This window comes from Opisthocomus hoazin, chromosome Z (assembly GCF_030867145.1).
Source record: "Opisthocomus hoazin isolate bOpiHoa1 chromosome Z, bOpiHoa1.hap1, whole genome shotgun sequence".
Lineage (NCBI taxonomy): Eukaryota > Metazoa > Chordata > Aves > Opisthocomiformes > Opisthocomidae > Opisthocomus > Opisthocomus hoazin.
In genome coordinates this window covers 18,123,449-18,143,439 of record NC_134454.1, presented here as the reverse complement: position 1 = coordinate 18,143,439, position 19,991 = coordinate 18,123,449, and the positions used below count along the sequence as shown (strand labels likewise).

Genomic DNA, 19,991 nt, shown 5'->3' with positions numbered 1-19,991 from the left:
ATTTCATTTGTTGCCTTACTAAACTGTCTTTATCCCAACCCACGAGTTTCCCATTTTGTCCATTCTCTTCCCCATCCTGCTAGGGGAGGAAATGAAGGGGTGAGCAAGCGGCCATCTGGTGCTTAGTTGCCACTGCTGGGTCAAACTATGACATCCTGTCTTGCTGAGTTTACACTTACCTGTGTGCTTCTACTACTTGTTGTTCTGGAACATTTTTGATTGTATGTGTATTTGTAATTAGACCTTTACAACCATATCTTTTGAATGCATATATGTAAATATAATATTACTCTAATAAATTAATTAAATTTCCATACACTCCAAAGTTTGATAGCATTTCAACTTTCAATAATTTTTCCATTAACTTTAAAAGGGTTTTAGATTAGGACACTATTTTTTTTCAGATCAAGCTACTTTAATACTAATTTACTTAGTTCCATCTTTCTGATTTTTACTACATAATTTCAGCTGCAACTTTTTCTAAACTGAACTGTCCTTTTCTGACAGAGCTGGGAAGAAACATAACAATATAAGTACCATCCCAATAAAGAAAATGTAGCTTTTTCTTGATGGTCCCTTTTTTCAATAGTACAGAATTTTTAGATCAACATAATATTCAAGGCAAGAGTGACTTTTGGCCTATATTCCCAATTACATGGCTATTGGAAATCTTTTACGAAAAGATTGGACAAGCATCTGTTTGAATTAATGTAGGTATAGTCTTAAAACAGAAAGTTAGAAACTGTGATTTCTAAGGGCCTCTTAGCCCGTTGTTTTTTAATTTTAATGTGTCTAATTGTCAGATGCCTACAATACATGTATTGACAATTTGAAACATGGTTTCAAGATTTAATTGTTTTATGAGTTCAAGAAATTACATGAGTATAGGTCACAAAAATAAGAAACAAATTCGTCAGAAGTGAAAAAGCAGTGTTAGACAAAGTTGGATAAAATGCCAGTGTATTATTCTGAAAAGGCTACAAAGCTGGGGGGAGGGGGGAGAAATGATTCCTTTGAATAGTAGTACTGTTCAGATGGAGAATAAAAGAATGTTCAGTTCTTTTATCCTTTGGCTGAATGTTAAATATACACTGGGTAAGCAACACTATTTAATTTTGGCAATATTGTGTGTGGACATAAAAAATATTTCCCCTTGCTGTAATTGATTACTTGGTTTTTCTTGGGTTTTTTTTGGTTTTTTTTTGTCACAATGATCTAAATGACTGGGAAAGCAGTCTACTAAGAGTTGCTACAAAAATTTTTACAGTGGGTTGTCTGAGAATGGATAGCATATTAACTGAATAGCAAGAACAAGAAAAAACTTCATAATTTCTACACATTCTTATGGTTCCACGTATGTCAGCTTTGCCAGTGAAAAAATAAGAGGCACATAACTAGTGAAATAATTGACAATTCACTCTATGGAAATAGAATTTGTGTCAAGTATAGGGAAGTTTGTACAGTTTGAATAATAACAGCAGAAATAAAGTTATCAGGATAAATGTAAAATATACTTTATCAATACACAATGTATCATATACCACAAGCAGTGCTAGAGCCTATGGCTTGATAGGAAAGCGTAATAAATTTTATATATAAATTTTATATATCTCTACAAAGCTCTAGTCCATGAAATTACTGTAACAGAAATAGCAGTAAAGAAATTATAGTGGAAAGATAACTCAGCACAGTTAAATCAATATTGCTGAAAAATACAGCATTATTGACAGATGATTATAAATGTTACTAAAACTACAACTGAATAATAGCAGTAACACAGAGCATGTAAGGAGCCTTTAAAAACAGACTTTTATTGAATTAATGAAAAGGCAATAATGGTAAGGAAGCCAAGCAATTAGTACCTCAACCCTTATGCTCCACCTGACAGTATAAATGGTTTCTATTTCTGGATGGAGCAGGAAATCTTATTTTGCTCTCCAAATCCATGTGAATCCAATTTCCAGAAATATAATATTCATATCTTAAAAAGATACATAGGGCTTGTTTAGGGTTAATGTTCAAATAAAATAAAAGTTCAAAGCCTTCTAATTCATAACTAGTGGAAGAAACTCTTAAGAAATCCATAGCATAGATAGAAACATAAATAAAGCCAAGGGAATCTTGTTTTGAATGTGAGTTAGCAACAAGGTTATTTTTTAGGGCCAGATTCTGCCTTGATTTCCTGTCTGTGAAATACAATTCATTGATCTGAACTTTCAGAGAAAACATAAAATACAGCGATCAAACCAGTGCAATATTTATATCTGGAAAACAAACAAAAGAAATACAAATCTGAATATGAATTTTACTACTGTAAAAATAGTTATTTCCAACAGGAAAGCAAGACAGTTGATGATTGATATGATTTGCTTCTCTTTAACATTTTAATGAGAAATATGGATTCCATTCAATTTCATAAGCATCAGTGTAACAGAATAGAAATTTTCAGTGAATTCTTTAGCTTCTATTACACAAAACCCACTTGGCCTAGGTAGCACAGCCATAATCCTGCCATGCAGCTCTGTATCTGTTTAGTTGCTCAATTTCAGGAAAACTTTTTAGTGTCAGTGGGCAGAATTCTATTGATTGGGTGGACAACTAGAAAGCCAAAAAGGGGAAAACAGAAAACCCGTAGATTCTGTTCTGCATGTTTACTGGAGCGACAGACTCAAGCATCTCCAACATTTTTCATTAATCAAACAACGAATTTTATAGAAAAGGTAGAATGGAAATGTACTCACACTCTGTAGAACAAGGCTGGGAAATGACTCTTAGAATGTAAATAGGAACACAAATGGCATAGCTTTTGGTACATAAGGGTAAAGGACAAAAAGGAACCCTTGTGATTTTGGATAGTCAAAACCAGGGTATACACAGAATCAACGGCAGATACAGACTCCAAAAGACTCCTAAGGAAAGGTGGCACATAGGAGGCTTTTGTGTTGAAATGGAGGGAGCCCTTGATGCGAGCAAGAAATCTGGCTTACAGAGACTATGGAATCTGTGATCTCCTAATAAGTAACGGGATATTCTTGCTAACAGTATATGAATTTAAAAGAAAAATAATTGGCTTTGGGAAAGAGCTGCAGTGATTCAGCAAGCTAATTAATGAGTCCCCTCAACGGAGTACAGTTTTGCTGGCCTACATACTTTCCATTTATGTGCTCTCCTAGTATATTTGGTGACCTTTGACCACACTCAATACAATAGCACACAAATTAACTTGGTGCTAATATGAAACATTTTGTCTTATCTCTGAGACCAAGAGAGTTTCTGGGAAGCAGACAGAATACAGACAGTGGTGGGATTTCCTTTGGAAAACACTGAAGGCCATCATCTGACGTGGGAAAGAGCAACAGCTCTGAGAGATGATGAGAGGGAGGCAGAAGTGTCTACAGAAAAGAAAGTTGATTCTGCATTTTTACCAGCCGCTTCTAATAAACCTTCCCTTTTTTGTCTTGTTGTTCACCTAACCTATGCTGGAAATGATTAGAGGGCAGAGTGGGTGAGTCAGTTACTGAGGAACAGCAGTTAGAATAATGGTTGGAAAATGTAAATTTTGCACTGCAGACAAGTTGTCTTGTTAGTACTCTTTGTGTGCTAAGAATTAGTGCTTTGTGAATAATTCACTACTGATTTTCTAACGTAGAATTCAAACAATTCATAAGGTAGAGAACAGGATTGAGGGCAGGGTATTGGGGGTAAGAAGAGTAAAAATCTAAATCCAGGTAAAGGACTATTCATTGATCCTCTTCAAGGGAAAGGATTAGGAAGAACTACAAATACTGGTGAAGACAGATCATGAATCATTTAGCAGCTGGCATAAAAAACAAGTAGAATTGATAGTGTAGTTTATGATATATTAGCAAATGCAGCATTTTAAAAACCCTAGAACTTGACTAATTGCTGTTATGAGAGGAAGTGGAAATATTGCGGAATAGCTTGAAACACATAAATAGTTTATTTGTACTCCCCAGCTGTTACATGAAGAGAGGAAAATAAACACAAAGATGCAGTGCCTGAAAAATACTGAAAATGTTTACATTACAGCAGTGTTTCTTTTTTTTTTTTAAATACAACTTGTAGAGTTATGGATACATTTTTAAAACATTGAAAACAGAAAATGAGGTAAAGAGAATATAAAGAAGTTTATTCTACTGAAAAAAAAAGTTACTCTAAAAAAAGTCTTTATATTAATAAAAGAAAGGTCCATTTTAAAGAGTCTGTATCAGCTTTCTATTAAATTAATTATACTTTATTTTCAGTAGCTAATAAAGAAGTAGCTTTATAATAAAATCAATACACTTATCTCTACATCTTCGAACACAAGGATCTAGTTTTAATTTCAACAGTTACTGGGAAGCTTAACTTTGAAAGTTTTTATGGGGCAGAAAACCTTTTGAAATACCTCTTAAAAATTTTGTAGAAATCTTTCTATTAATTTTTCTTTTCCTTAAACTTTCAGCTTTGACTATCACTTTTACATAAATGAAAAAAATATGTAACTTCTGTTCAACCTCTTGGATAAATGACAAAGTGATTACAATTGATTGAAGCTGGTCTATGATTAAATGCTTAAAACAAACAAAATCCTCTCTGTACCTGAAGCAGCCTTAGCTCAACAGTGACATCACTTTATCGCTATCTCAAACTTCAGAATTCTAACATTTTGCCAAAGTACCGGTGTTTCTGTCATGGTTCTCATATATGTGGCCTTTTCAGTCCGTTCACTTGATATAACTCATAACTTTTTCATTATACAATTTAATGGGCTAATTCCCCAGTTGTAGTAACATACATTTTGATGCAGTTGAGGCATGGCACCAGTGAAGATCTACATGTCCTCTTTCTAGTTCTTTCGTGGAACACTTGACTTCAACCAGCTTTTAAAAGCTCTCGTTGTCCATTAGTTTGGAAGGGATTAGCCTGAGCACAGAACTTTTTAACATCTCTCCCTTATGTAAGAGTACTCCCCACAGGTTACAGGGAGTTCTTCTGAAGAAAAATTGAGAACAGCAAACTGCTGAGAAGCCAGCTCAACCAACAATGTTAGGATTAGGGACAGAAAGCAGTGTAAGATCTGTATGTGGGTCAGATGACATAAACACCCAAAGCCTTTTTTTTGTTTAAAGTAATGACATTCCGTCAACTGCTTAATGTTGTATGATGTATGAGGATGATGTATTACAGGGATTCTCAAATTTGGCATGTTTTTTGGCACTGTCATTAGCAATGACAGCAGTACACCAGCAATCGCATGAGTTCCTGCTTCTTTGCTGGGCCCCAGTCACGCACAGCAGCAGGCAAGTGGCACCTTTCTCTCACATGGTGTTAACAAGTCTAGGTTCCTTGCTGTGTTCCCTGCATTCAGAAGAGAACTATAAAAGGCTCCTTGTGGCCCTGAAACTTTGGAACTTACAAGTGTACCACAACTCCAATCTGCAATCACAGAATCACAGAATCACAGAATGGTAGGGGTTGGAAGGGACCTCTGTGGGTCATCTAGTCCAACCCCCCTGCCGAAGCAGGGTCACCTACAGCAGGCTGCAGAGGACCTTGTCCAGGCGGGTCTTGAATATCTCCAGAGAAGGAGACTCCACAACCTCCCTGGGCAGCCTGTTCCAGTACTCTGTCACCCTCAGAGGGAAGAAGTTCTTCCTCATGTTCAGATGGAACTTCCTGTGCTTCAGTTTGTGCCCGTTGCCCCTTGTCCTGTCGCTGGGCACTACTGAAAAGATCTTGGCCCCGTCCTCCTGACACCCACCCTTCAGATATTTGTAAGGTCCCCTCGCAGCCTTCTCTTCTTCAGGCTGAACAAGCCCAGCTCCCTCAGCAACTCCTTGTAGGAGAGATGTTCCAGTCCCCTCACCATCCTCGTAGCCCTCCACTGGACTCTCTCCAGTAGCTCCTCATCTTTCTTGAAGTGGGGAGCCCAGAACTGCACAGAGTACTGCAGATGAGGCCTCACTAGGGCAGTGTAGAGGGGAAGGAGAACGTCCCTCGACCTGCTGGCCACACTCTTCTTGATGCACCCCAGGATCCCATTGGCGTTCTTGGCAGCCAGGGCACACTGCTGGCTCATGGTTAACCTGTCATCCACCAGGACATCCAGGTCCCTCTTTGCAGAGCTGCTCTCCAGCAGGTCCACCCCAAGCCTGTACTGATGCACGGGGTTGTTCCTCCTGAGGTGCAGGACCCTGCACTTGCCTTTGTTGAACCTCATCAGGTTCCTCTCTGCCCAACTTTCCAGCCTATCCAGGTCACGCTGAATGGCAGCACAGCCATACTGCTAAGTCCAGCCAGATGAGGCTTTGTCCTTCATAAACAGTGAGTGCTGCCAAACTGCATGAACTTTCAAACAAATGAAAAGTACCCAGTGTTGTTTGTTTTCTCTGTTTGTAGGCACACATTTGCAGCAGCCAGGAACAGATTCCGTCCAGTCTCTCCAAATCAGGCTAAAAGCTGGCTAAATGCTGGCTCATGACTATAGTTTACTATGCTGCAGTAATTTTTATATCACATGCTGGGAACTCATAGACTACAACAAAAAACTTAAGCTAAAGGTTATTTGAACAGAATTTAGATGATCCATAAAAAAGAATTAATTTACTGCAGCAGCTTAGATTACTGCCTGTTTAGCTCTATTTTTAGGTGTTGAGATCTTCTTAGGTACACGGATTAAGTTACAGGATCCTGAATGGCAGAAATTTGAAAGGACTGTGATTGAGATACCACAGTGAGAGCAATCATTCTAAATGTGCTTGAGTGGCTCAGGTTGTATGACAGTGGAAAAAAGACCGATACTTAGAACTGAATATCAGCTTAAATCATTGGATGGAAGGAGGAATCATACGATTGTTTCTTCCACATGTGTGAAAAGAACAAAGATCTTAACAAACTGGAAGAGCTGTTAAGTTGTTAAGGGAAATCTGAACTGTAATACTCAACAGCAGGAAGTTATGCCTGTGGGTTTTTTTAGTGCTATTTCTTAATTTACTAGTATCTAGTAATTAAATATTTTAACTTGTCATGGAGGAATAAGAAAATCAGAAAAACACTGCATAAATGAAATTGTGTAGGCTTCTGGAAACAGCTGTTGAAATCTGAGTGCAAAACGATGAATGAAATGATGAAATGAAAGCTGACATTTAACAGAGAATGAAATATCTTGTCAACTTTATGATAAAAGTATTTGTTTAAAAATAAAGCTTTGGAAAGTTAAGAGGCATGGTATCCGGAAAGCTCTGTTATTTTGCTCTGTGTGCAGAAATTTTCAAAGGATTTAATGAATGCAGTAATGCTCAGTCTAGGATTAAACACTGGAAGCACTTTTTCCTTCACTTTGAACAGCAGTCATGCATGTACATTGCAAAGAACATTACATTATAAAGTTGAAGCCACCGCATTCCTTTCCTATTTTATGTATGTGACAATGGCATCATATGTCTGTGTTGCTCTTAACGATTAAGAGTAGAAGCACATTTTACATGTAGCAAGTATCCACTTTCTTCACAGCCTAACTGACTGTAATTCTAACCACCCCAAACAGATGCACTTTTTAAAATTCTGAGATGTGGAAGACATCTTTCCCTTTTGCCTTATGTTCTTCACCTAAATCCTACAGTTACAGATTATTAAGCAATACTGAGTTGAACTAAAAGCCAATGAATGGCATTTTTTTAAAGTCAGAAATCATAACTGGAAAAACACTCTATAGCTTTTACATGAAAAATAAGTCTCCACTTGTTGTTCAGTTACAACAGCCTGTTTAGAAAAGGTCAGGAAAAGCAGTATCAGTATTTGTGAGAATATGTCCATTTCTGATTAAAGTTGACTGATAGAAAATTTGAGGACAGATTCTACAGAACAAATCCGGAATCACAGAAATGCAAGACTTGTTTTCATCTCTGCTTAGTTGCTTGTGAGTGGGATGCTTAAGTGTCCATGATCCTGCAACAATAACTGGAACCAAGTATATGCTCATCCCTCTTTGATGAAACTATCTTTTACAGAGGGGAAAATTTTCATGCAAAACAGCACAAACCTCTTTGCACTGTCCCAAGACTGCACCCTGTACGACGCTAGAAAAGACCAGGTGAGTTGCTGGAAGAAAGCTGGATGTTCTGAAGGTGAACCTGCACTCCATGTGGTAAGCAATGAGTTACACATTTCTGCAAATGAATGGCAATGGTGTTACTGAGGTCTGCCTTACATACCTGCACACCACAAAATACTTAGCATGAATACAGAACAATTACCAATTAGCTTAAGTTACAAGATCACAGTTAAACATCAGCAAAATCTTTTGGAGTAACAGCAAAAAAAAAGGTCTACCGAAACTAAGAAATGTACAGTTGGGGAAAAGAAGACTGAGCCAATGACTTTAAAAAAGTCTCTTGCAGTTACATTATTTTGAATTCTTTGTTCTGCAAGGATTCTAGAAGGTTCTGCAAAGATACAAACTCTCCCTAAAAAAATGATTTGGGCAAGCAATACTCAAGATCTGTCAGAAGCTCCAACGCTTATCCTTCCCATCCTCTCTCCTCTACATTTATGATGACTGTAAAACAAGCCGTTAACTTTTATTCGTAGAATCATAGACTCATAGAATGGTTTGGGATGGAAGGGACCTTAAAGATCATCCAGTTCCAATTAAGTTTTCAAACAACAGAAAAAAATCCTTTTACTTAAAACTAGACCTTCAGTGGTCTACATAACACTCAGAGGCTGGAGAACAAGAAAAGGGCCTGAAGAACTTTTCTTCTGCAGAAGTGTTGGCACAAAGGCCATTACATAGCATTTACAAGTCTATTTTTTACATTTACAGGGTAGTACTCGCAGCCACTGAGCGAGAGCGGGGTTCTGATTTCCCCATTTCCTGCACGGATACACGGGGAATGTGCGAGGCCTGAGTGAAGCCGGCAGCGTGGAACCTCACCTACACTGCCCAGCAAGAGACGTTATCCCTACCAAATGCGAGGGCTACAAGCCGGGCAACAGCGTTGCTGAGAAACTACCAAACGCGAGCAGTCCGACGTCGAAGGATGACGGCGTGTCGGGGACTGGTGCCCAGCGGAGGACTTAAGAGAGCTCTCATTTCCAGGCGCACCGCGGCTGCGGCCCGCTGCTCGCTCAGCCACGCCCGGGCACAGGGCAGCCCCTGGATGCCAGCCCTTCCCACTTTAGGCAGCTACACCTTCGCGCCTGCTGAGGCGAGCAGCAAAGCCCGCCAGCTCGCCCCGGCTCACAGTGAGGGAGGCAGGAAGCTGAGGGGCTCACCACGCACCGCCCCCTTGGAACCGGATCTCTAAGCTTTGAGGGGAAGCGGCAAGGCCGGTGCGGCCGACGATCGGCAGTCGGACGCCCGGCGCCCGACGCACAACCAAGCGCCGTCTCCCCGCGACAGCCCCCGACCGCCACCGCCCGCCCCCTCCCGGCCCGCCGCCGTCTGACCGTTACCGGCCCCTCAGCGCTGAGGCGGTACCTGCCGCCCACTTCGCGGCCCAGCCCCGCCCGCTCGCGCCGCCACGCCCAGCCCCCCTCTCATTGGCTACCCCCTCTGCCCACCAGCGAGCCCCGCCCCTCCCCCGCCTGGCGTTCGCTTCTCGCCTCTCGAGTGGCTGCTGGGCCCTGTCAATCTCTGGCGCGAAGGGCGAGCGGGGCCGACCTCACTCAGCCGAACGCTTCTCCTCCCCTCTCTGTGAGCGGCCCCGCCCACGCGCCCCCTTCTCATCCGGGCGGAGGCGCGGCCCGCCCGTCTGGGGTCGTCGGGGCTGCGACCGCGTTGCCGTGCCGTGTCTTCCTGCAGTGGCTCGGAGCACCTCTCCGGCTGCGCCCGGCCCGGCTGGCCCCGTCTCGCAGCAGCTGCGGCGGGGCAGGGCGGGGTCAGGGAGCGGTGCCCCGAGGTGAAGGGCTCGCCGCCGACTCTGCCGGCCGGACGCGGGGCCGCTTCTCCGTCGCACGGAGCAGCCGGCCCCCCTCAGCCGCCCCGTGGAGCCGGTAGATAGCTGTCCCCGGCCGCCTTTCGGAGGGGGGTCGAGGTACCCGCTTCGGCCGCGGAGTTTAACCGGCTCCCCTCCCCCTTCCTCCGGGGGCCGGGGCGGTGGCCGGGGGCGGTTGGTTGGGGAGGGGGGAGACGCCGTCTGCCCCGGAGCCGTTGCGGGGCAGCGGGAGGTGAGCGCCTGGCAGTGCGGGCCGTGGCGGGGCCGGGGAGAGAGGGAGGCGGGGAGGGCCCTTCGCTTTCCTGTCGCTCCGCGGCGGGGTGGCGGGGGATGCCGCGGCGGGACCCGAAGAAGCGTCGCTCGGGGCGGGTTCGGTTTCCTGGCTGATGGCCGGTGCCGCCGGCGGGTGTTAGTCCAGCCGGGCGCTGAGCCGGTGTGGTAGCAATCAGTGAGTTCGCTTGTACTGGCGTGGCTGGCAGGTTGGAGGCAAACTGAGCTGCCAGTGCTTTTTGAGGAAAAAAAAAAAAAAAGCTGTTTACAAACGCTCTCTGAATATGGTGGGTTTGACTCATTAAGAGGGTGGTGTTTCGGTGATTTGCTGTTAAACTTTTACAGTGCTTCTTTTCAGGCTTCGCTCTTGACTTTGCTGGCAAACCCTTAATGGGTGTAAAGTGACATGCTACATGTAAAAGGAGCTGGAATGTAATGGAAGATTTGTGTCTTAATGCCTTTTGTGTGTAAGATCTTTTGTACATACATAGCTAGTTATATACTGTGCAAAATTATCCTTTATTTTGGGTGTTCTTAAGTGTCATCGTAAGTGAAGCCTACTGTTAAGCAAGTGTTGCTGAGTTGTGAAGAGTTGTAGGGATAAACAACTGATCTGCACTGCAGACTCTCACCTTTTCTGAACACTGATAAACGTCTAGCAGAAGCATTTTATCCCGAGCTGCATTGGGATGTTAAAATCCAAGATGGGAGTAACACAATTTTCCTTTTAGAGGGAACAGATGAGGTAGAGCTTTTTTTTTTAACTGTATTTTAGGAGATGTCTTCTATTGACCTCAACATCCTTTTGTCAGTTTCTGTTGAACGGAAAAGTTTCAGGCCAGCACAACAAAATACCACTTACTTCTGTTGCAAATACTGTTTCATTTGTTGAAACAGAGAAATTACCTGGCAAACTGCAGGCTAAGAATGACTTTCAGCTAATGCAATGATTTTTTTTTGTCTTGCTGCTGTACTTTTGAATCAAATTGATGTATTTGCTTATAAAATTTAAATAAATTTCAGAATCTAGAATACCAGTTCTGATGCAGTGATACATTGTGTTTTTTGTAGTTTTTTTTTCCGAATGGTCGTGATAAAGGTTATCAAGGTTAGTTAGAAGATTCAACCTGTTTGTTTAGAAGACTTGCAGGCCCTGTCTTAATAACCTTTCTGAAGTTGTTCTTCCCTTAAAAAATAAAAAGTCACTGAACCTGCAAGAGCATTTTTCCTCATCCAATTTACTTGTATACAATTAATACGACTGAATTTCGTTCCTGTGGCAGTTTTTCACTTTTTACTAGTCTGATAACTAGATGACCTTTTCAAAGCTGATGCAGTGTGTCAAAACTTGGTGTCCCAACTGCATCTACAAAGTGTGTCCTATGAAAATAGGATTGTTCATGCTTCAGTGGTGACTGTGCAAAGTTGTTCTGTGATGAGAAGCATCAAAGCTACATCTATTTGTAACTACTTCTGTCTTAAACTTGTGTCTTAATAAAATATTAGGAAGTCTCGTGGTGTTCAAGATGAGTTTAGTTTAGTTATGACTTTGAGACAATAATAGAGCAGATGTCAGGAATAAGGAAGTGGTAGTGGTTACTTTTCTCCAGACTCTTGTACCTACAGAAAACAACTTTCTAAAGAACAGGGTACTGATCAGCAGTATTAACTGTCTGTATCTCGCTTTGCTTAGTAAGTCATGCTAACTAAACAGTTTTTTTCAGTCTGTTGTAAACAAAACGTACAGCTACTTCTTGTTCCTTAGGTTTTTCTTTTTACTTTTAACTGATTGTTTTGGGGTGGCATGTATAAAAGTCATAACGCAATTAAAGGCACGCACAAACCGCAGGAAGAACAAAGCTGTAAAGGAGTTTGGGGTGCTGCTTCTTCACAGTTCAAGCTCATAAGCTCACTGATTCTGGAAACTAATTGCAAGAGTTTTCAGTCAGTCCTATGTACCCCACCTGCAGTTTTATGAGCAAAAGAGCTGACACAGTACTTAGGCAAAGAGTGGGATAATGCTTTTTGGCAGTGGGCTTTGGTTAGATGATCTAAAACTGATCATAATAGGTCTTTAACTCAAAAGTGTTTTGAGACTTGTGTGTAATTGTTTTCCTTGTTCTGCTGAAAGGTAAGAAAGTAACTTCAGTTGTTGTATACTTTCTGGCAATCCTTTTTTTTTTTTTTTTTTTGGCTATCCAGGCATTTTAATGTTCTTCAATGCTGCTGCAGAACCAATGCAGTGAAATCAAGCCTGCTGCTGCTGAGCTTGTTTTTCTGAGGGTAGTTCTGAGTAGCCTCCTAGACATTGTGGGGTTCTCAAGGTTTGTGTGACACAGCTGAAATAGCTCAGTGAAGAAAAATGTGTATGTTTAAGCTAAATAATTGCATAAATAAAAGCAGATGAGTATGAAAATAGTTAAAAGCTAGGCTGATCATCACAGATAAAGGCAGTGGCTAGAACGTCTGTCTCTCCCTGTGACCTTAGGTAAGCCACTTAAAATTTAATGTCTTCTCTGTGACGTAGGGAGAATGTAGAAGAGGAGATATTACACACCAGTTTGTGCTGTAGAATTGGTTTGGATTTTGGTTACTTAGAGAGCTTTCTGAAAGCAGTATTTTCAAATGAAGTTCTGAAACTCCCAGTAAGCAGTAAAGTACTCAGCTATGTGAAAAAAATAGATTAATTTATTTTGATCAGATTTAGCTCACCTGCTACATTTAGTTCTGCTGTTCAATAGATCATATGTTCACTGCCTTGAATGAGTAGGAGGATTTGTCCTAACAAAAGGTATAGAGAATATTTGTGAATATTAAATATGCAACTCTTTCATAATATATGTATTTACCAGTTGTTGTGGTTTTGAGGTGGCAGCTAAGCACCAGACAGCTGCTTGCTCACCCTGCTCCTTCCCCCACAGTGGGATGGGGAGCAGAAATGGACAAAAGGGAAAACTTGTGGGTTGAGATAAAGGCAGTTGAATAAGGCAACCAAGGTAATTCTAACAATACTACTACTAATAATGAATATGCTATAAAGAATTGGCCAGTTTGGCTCACTGCTTGGCCATGCTCCCTCCCAACTCCTGCACACCTGCTCATCAGCTGAATGTGAGAAACTGGAAAAAGTCCTTGATTTCATAGCAATAACTTGAAAACATCAGTGTAATCAACGTTAATCCCCTACTGAATCCAAAATACAGCAGATACTGGAAGGAAAATTAACTCTGTCCCAGCCAAAACCAGGACACCAGTGCATTCTCCTAGGATGTTCATGGAACTGCATTATCCTTCATCTGTTACGTAGAACATTTTCGTTTGAACACATTTCACTGTAGTTAACATCCACTCTTCTCTCTCTTGTTTATTCCTTTACCTGGTGTTTTTGAGTATATCTACATGTAAGAGCTCAGCATATATTTTAGGAAAGCTTTTTAATACAGGACAGAGAATATCTACTTCTGGCTGTTCAAAGAGGGGTATTTTATACAAATTAAATGCACTCTGTAGGTATGGAAAGGTAATTTTTTTGCTATGTCTTTGTCCAGTATCGTGTTGCTGCCTTGTGCAGTGGAGTTCAGAATGGGAGGAAACATATTGATCAGTCAGAACTGTCTTTGCAAGAATGTTTACTCGGGTAACTTGGTCAATGAAGTCCATGGCAGACACACAGGCAAGATTTACATACCTCAAACAGGTTTATTACTTAACCTGACTTTGTGTGGATTATCACTAATGTAATTATAACAGTGTTTTCCTATGCATTATGATATTCCCTGTAAGCTTCCTACCCTATTTAGCTTATAACATACCAAGACTTTTTTAATAACTGTTTTATGTCACTAAAATCTGTTAGTAATTTAATGTCATTTTCCTGGAAAGGATTTTTTTTTCGAGATTACATGGATGTATTTGCCTGTGTGGCAATTTATGCTCTTTATCAACCACATATTTAAATTAGGTTGTTGTCAATTAAGACAGGATGTAGATTATAAAGAGGGATGATAATGTCCTCTTCAATAGTACAAAAATATGGAGATGTTTTATGACAAGCAGGGCATAGGTTCCAGTTTAAAGTATGTGGATTGTCACACTTCCTTGTAGTCTCTGTGTTTATTCATTGAGTAATTCCTAAGGTGCTATGCTCTTTATTCAGTAAACCACATACAATAACAGAAAGTAGGTGGAACAAGTGCAAATGGAAGCATAGTTAATAGTGATGTTTATGTGGCTGTTAGCCCATAGAGGTCACTGAGAAAAGTGTGCTGTCTTCCAAGAGAATCACGAAACCTACTGTGAAACAGCAGTCTTTGAAATTACGTTGCAGACTGTTGGGAAGATTGTCCTGTCTACTTCTAGGTATTTCTCCCCCTGCCCTGTTCTTGGCTGTGCAGTTTTGTACCTCTGCTCTTACTCTGCATGTCTCTTTTATCCTCCACTGAGTTGATTCACCTTCTGTTCAGCAGCACGTTACTGTTGAGTGTGTGGACTTTCTGGTTCTGGTAGGTTATTGAGTCTTATGGCTTTATAGAGGTGTTTTGAGCACTGAGCCTGCTCTAAAGTAAGCAACAGGAGCAGGAGGTACCTGTGGCCAGATGCAGCAGAAGAGAGCTGTCATGCTGGCCCGTGATATAGTCTAGCTGCGTTTTTCACAACAAAATTTCAGACTTAAGTTGTATTGTAGCCTTAAAACTGTTCTTTTTTGTTCGGTTTGGCTTTGGGGTTGAGGAGCTAATTACCGAGTAAGTGTCCATCTGTTAAGTTTGGAAGGCTACATGGGCTGTGTTTTTGTGGAAAAATACTGTAGTGCTTTGGAAAAATGGGCTTCTTGGCTGATTACCTTTGTGATGCTTGTGATTTAGTCCAGGGCAGGACATACCTTTGCAGCCTAGAAGAAAGTGCTACTTAGTAATTGTGTTGTTATGTATAGAAAAATCTCTTGAGGTTCTTTATGTATTTAAGGCACTAAACATTTTCCATTTTAGATCTTTGTATTTGGATTTAAATGAAACAGCTTGCATTTCTGTATATAAAGACTTGAAAGACTTTTTGTGTTTCAACAGCGTTTTAATGTAATGATATAAAGCAGTCTTATAAAGGTATTCAGTGTTGCTTTAGAGGAATTCCACTAGCTTAAAATTAATTTCAGATATTGACATTGATGTAAGTTTAAATGTAGATAATATCCTTGTAAATACAGACATCTTAAATTCTGCAATAATCTTGTAAAGATGAAGTAATGGGGACATGATTTCTTTAAGGGTCATGGGAAACATGTTTCACTCTAATGTCAACCACTATTATTTTCTTATATGTGCCTTGCAAACACTGACTTCTGAAAACAAAGGCATTCTGTATAAGACTTTCTTTCTTTCTCTTTCTGTGGAAGACTGCCTCAAACAATTACTGCTCACTCATTTCTTAACAGTATTCCAGGAGCTGGTTGCTCAGTGTATGAGGTTATGAAAGTTCTAACTTCTGTTTAACATTTGCTGCCAGTAGGCTGAGGCATCTCAAAATCTGGAGAGATAACAAATGATGAACTTGAATTTACGGGTAACAGCAAACAGACAGAGAAGAATTTTATCAACAGACAACAGGAAGACAGAATGGCTACATTTACTCTTAAGCTTTTGCCAGACTGAGAGATAAATGTCTCCGCCTTGCAGAAATGCTCTTTTAATGTTTGCTTTTAATTTTCTGACTTTGACCTCTTAAGTAAAATCTGTTGATCGTGCTTGGAATTTTCTTCTGGAAAAAAAAAGGTATTTTTTTAAGGAAATAAAGTATTTTTGATCTGTAGTTCTCTCATCTGCTGCTTATACAGATGTGGAACTTGTTGGGCAGTTTTAACCAAGCTTAAAGTTTTATGCCTCTGAAGATACATTCCTATAAGCTTCATAAAAATCAGTTTAGGTAGAGTAGATATTGGTTACCTGTACATGGCGAGGGAAGAATGTTCTGTGTTCTGTGTGGTAGTAACTTGAGAGCTGTTCAGCTTGCAGTTTGTAGTGTTGGGCAAGCAACAGTGCATCTCGCTGCTGAGTGAGAAGTAAAGTAAGAGTTTTATTGTGGGAAGAAACTAGATGTTTTACAAAAAAGAGAGCTCAAGATGTAACAGAGGGAGGCCTGGGAATACTGTGGAAATGTGGAAGGTATCCAACAAGCTGAAGTTACTGCAATGAGGCTGTGTGGGCGTTGAACACTAAGCTATAAAGTGTAGTTTAGCTGACATTGTTGTTTTTGAGGAACAATTTGCTTAGTCTGAATCTGTCTCGCTCCGTAGGTTATAAATAAAGATTTTACTACACAGTGCCCATATCAAGATACTGGTGTTTTCTCACTTCAGTGCATGAGAATTTTGAATCTTTCATACTAGTTTCTGCCTCAAACAGAAACAGGAATAGTTTGGATTAAACCACTTGTCTTATTTGAAAAATAAACATAGGGAAAGACCTACCAATATCGGGGGAGCAGGAGGAGAGGGGAGGGGAGGAGCAATGAAACAAAACAAAAAAAGCCCTCTTACCCAACTAACAAACTTGCCGATAAGTTCTGGTATTGTTAAGTTAATGTGTGTGTCGCCTTCGTAGGCGTGGCAACCTGGTTCAGGGACGGCTCGGTGACCCACCCCTCGGCCGCTCGGGTCATCAGCTCGCAGACACCAATGTGGTGGACGGCAAATGGCGTTTATTGATAAATAACACAGCGTTATATAGCCTGGGTTTACAGCATCACTTCCGTCTGCTTACTTCACGGGTTAAACACTATTGGCTATTAGGAGAGGGGGGGGACACTACCTTTCCGTACAGCGCGACATCTTCAGACCACCAAGCCTTAACTACCCACATTTCCCCCCTCCTTATGCTTAACTAAATAAGCTAATATAAAATATAAAGTTGTAATACTTAACTTAGTATTTAACTTAAGACTTAAACTTAATATTATGTTAGACTTAACCTTAATTAATCTTAACTATAACTTAAAAATGTAAATATTAAGATCTTACGATAACAAATATAAGGCGCCTTGAACAAATGCATTTGTAAATTAGCTAAAATATAATCTGAAATATATATAATATAATTTTAAAATATAATCTTAAAGTCTTAAAAATTCTATCGATATTCTTATTTTATATTTATTCTATATCTTACAATAGTTTTAAAAAGGATATGCTATAAACCTGAAAAAGTATAAGGCACAGTAAACAGGTAAAAGTTGAGGTAACTTTTAGGATAACACTGGGTAGGTACGTTTTTAAAGCAGCTGACCGTGTTCTACGAACATAATGTTAACTTTTTCTAGCTGACTCTTGACGAACGATACGATTCCATTCAGTATACAGGGTCCAAAAATTAGTGCTATTACAATCATCGTGATCGGCCCTATCAAGGTGGATAGCAAGGTGGTTAACCATGGGATTAAACACTGCCAGAGATATGAATGGAGTAAGGCCTGTTTTTGGAACAGATCCATTGAGCTCCTTTAGAGGGAATAACCCATTTTTCTTTGGTTTTTCCCACTGTGGACGAGACAGAACTACAGAGCTTCCGTTTTTGTCCCCACACATTGCCTATACAGGTCCCAGATCCAGAAACATATTGCATGGTTATCCTCCTTTTCTTCTCTCCCCAAGAACACTGAAGTGGTACGGATCGGATGTCTAGGCTATATGTTGTGTTTACCCCTATAGCCTCATAAAAAAGGGGTTTCACATCATAGCACAACCAACAGTGTGCAGTTAGGTTTGGGTTGGTTTGGTTCAAGGTGTCATAGGTAGCTCGCATTAGTTTCCATAAGGGGGGTTCCCTCGTCCCATTGAGGGAGGATATTACATCACTTTGGGTGGTCTCCAGGGGGCTAGCAGTTATCTGTGGTCCACTAACAATTGGATTGGGGCCAATTCCATGAGGAGGGTTTTTTATTATTTCCTCCTTCCTTATATGTATCAATCCACCTCGATCCTGTCCTGGTTCCCAATACCTAATTCCCCAAGTTCTTCCCGTTACCCATCTTGAGTCTTCTGGATGAATTACTTGGAGGATTATAGGGTCACAATTACTGTACCCTACAGATCCTCCAGACCAATCAAGTCGTGGATGTTTGCAACCTAGTGGTCCCCATGTTGTCGTTAAATATTTGTCTTGGATTGGGGGTGTCCAAGCGGAAGCGATAGTGACACAGTCCCAATATGCGCAATAATATTGATTAGGAGAATTACAATATCCCTTTCCTGGGTTAGATTGTGGACATAAGTAATAGGGCCGCTGGTTTAGGCAGGGCTGTATGGGTGCTAATTCACACAGGTGAGCAGCAAATCTAGGAGGTCCTGCTGTTATGACTTCCCTTACTACTCGACCATTTACAAGGTTCCGTAGGACCCACCTATATGGCTGATGGTGATGGTAACTTGATTCTGCCTGTCCTATAGTGACAAGCTCCAAGATTAGGATCACACAAAGGCATCGTAGCCCCCCTTTGTGGACGCTATTCTGCCGTTGTCTGGATTCTGTCCGTGAGGAGGTTTCAGGCTCGGACAGGACGTTTGCCGACTTGTCGTCTTCTCTTGTCACCGGGGTGTACGGGTTACGGGGGTGTCCGATGATCCGGTCCTGTGGACAAAAACTCACAGTTTTCATTAGTTTTATTCTGGCTAGTATGGTGCAAACAGCCACCTGGATCGGGGTTAGATGCTCTTCCTTCGCGACATGCTTAATCGTGTCCGCGATGCTGGATCCTGCTGGCAGTGATCGCAGGATTTCTTTGGTTGTCGAATTACACTGCTGACGTAAACATTCCGCTATGACTGGGCCTTTTGCCTCTGCAGGCAAGGCCGAAGAATCGACCACTGCTTGGAGACGATCCACGAATTTTGTGAAGCTCTCACTTTCACTTTGCTTTATTGTGGACCATGGCGATGGTTTGATAATGACTCTAGAGGTTGTGCGAATAGCTTCTCTGGCCGCACGAGTGGTTGCCATAACTTCATGGGCCCGCAGGGCTTGGGCTTGTGCCTGGGGGGTAATCATTGTGGGATCTGTGCCTATTAACCGCTGCAGGCTGGAGCCATGTAGTGGATGGTCTGCCCCAGTTACTTGGGCTAGTTGCTTTGTACAGTTGTCCTCCCATTCTTGTTTAAAAACGATCATCCCTGCCCCGTCAAAGATCAATCTACAAGTTTGTTTTATATCGAATGGGAGCATATCGTCTCCCCCGAATATACCATCTATGAGGGTGGAGACCATGGCAGAATTAAGGCCTTTATCTGCGATTGCCTTAACAATCGCTTGTATATCCTTAGGGTTTATAGGTGAGTGGACCCTCTGTCCCCCATCCGTCACCCGGACCGGGAACGCTAGTGCGGCCGATGGGGCCCAGTCGGCGCACGTAATCTTTATTCTCTTCCAGTCCGTGAGAGGGATTTCTCCCCCTCGTGGTTTCTCTTTAATTTGGATGGGGATATTTCGGCTCTTGACTTTATTTATCTCTGTTTCCTCCTCTACTACGTTTAAATCAGTTGCGAGCCACTCGTCCCCGCTGGTGTTTGAATCGGAGTCGGAACTCGACTGACGGGTTACTTCCGGCTTCCAGTGCCTTTTTGCCGAGCTCTGGCCCCCTCCCCCATGGGCGGGCTGCTCCTCCCCCCCGGGCCCGCCCCGCGCTCCTCTCGGCGGGGTGCCCACCTCACAGGCGCACCTTTTGAAATGCATGCTTTGATTGGCTCTCTGCCCCCCGCTTGCCCCCCTGTTCTCTTCCACCTCCCGCTTGATAACTTGT

General features: G+C 41.6%; 1 protein-coding gene across 8 annotated transcripts in view; it reads left to right on the top strand.

Annotated features, from left to right (window-relative positions):
- Positions 1 to 9,748: 9,748 nt before the first annotated feature.
- CSNK1G3 (casein kinase 1 gamma 3) overlaps positions 9,749 to 19,991 on the top strand; it is a 90,149-nt gene continuing 79,906 nt past the window's right edge. For 7 of the 8 annotated variants that reach the window (XM_075447339.1, XM_075447336.1, XM_075447340.1 and 4 more), the window contains exon 1: positions 9,749 to 10,173. The gene's annotated coding sequence lies outside the window, so the exon portion shown is untranslated. The remainder of the gene's footprint in view (positions 10,174 to 19,991) is intronic. The other variant, XM_075447335.1, reaches the window with a different exon arrangement.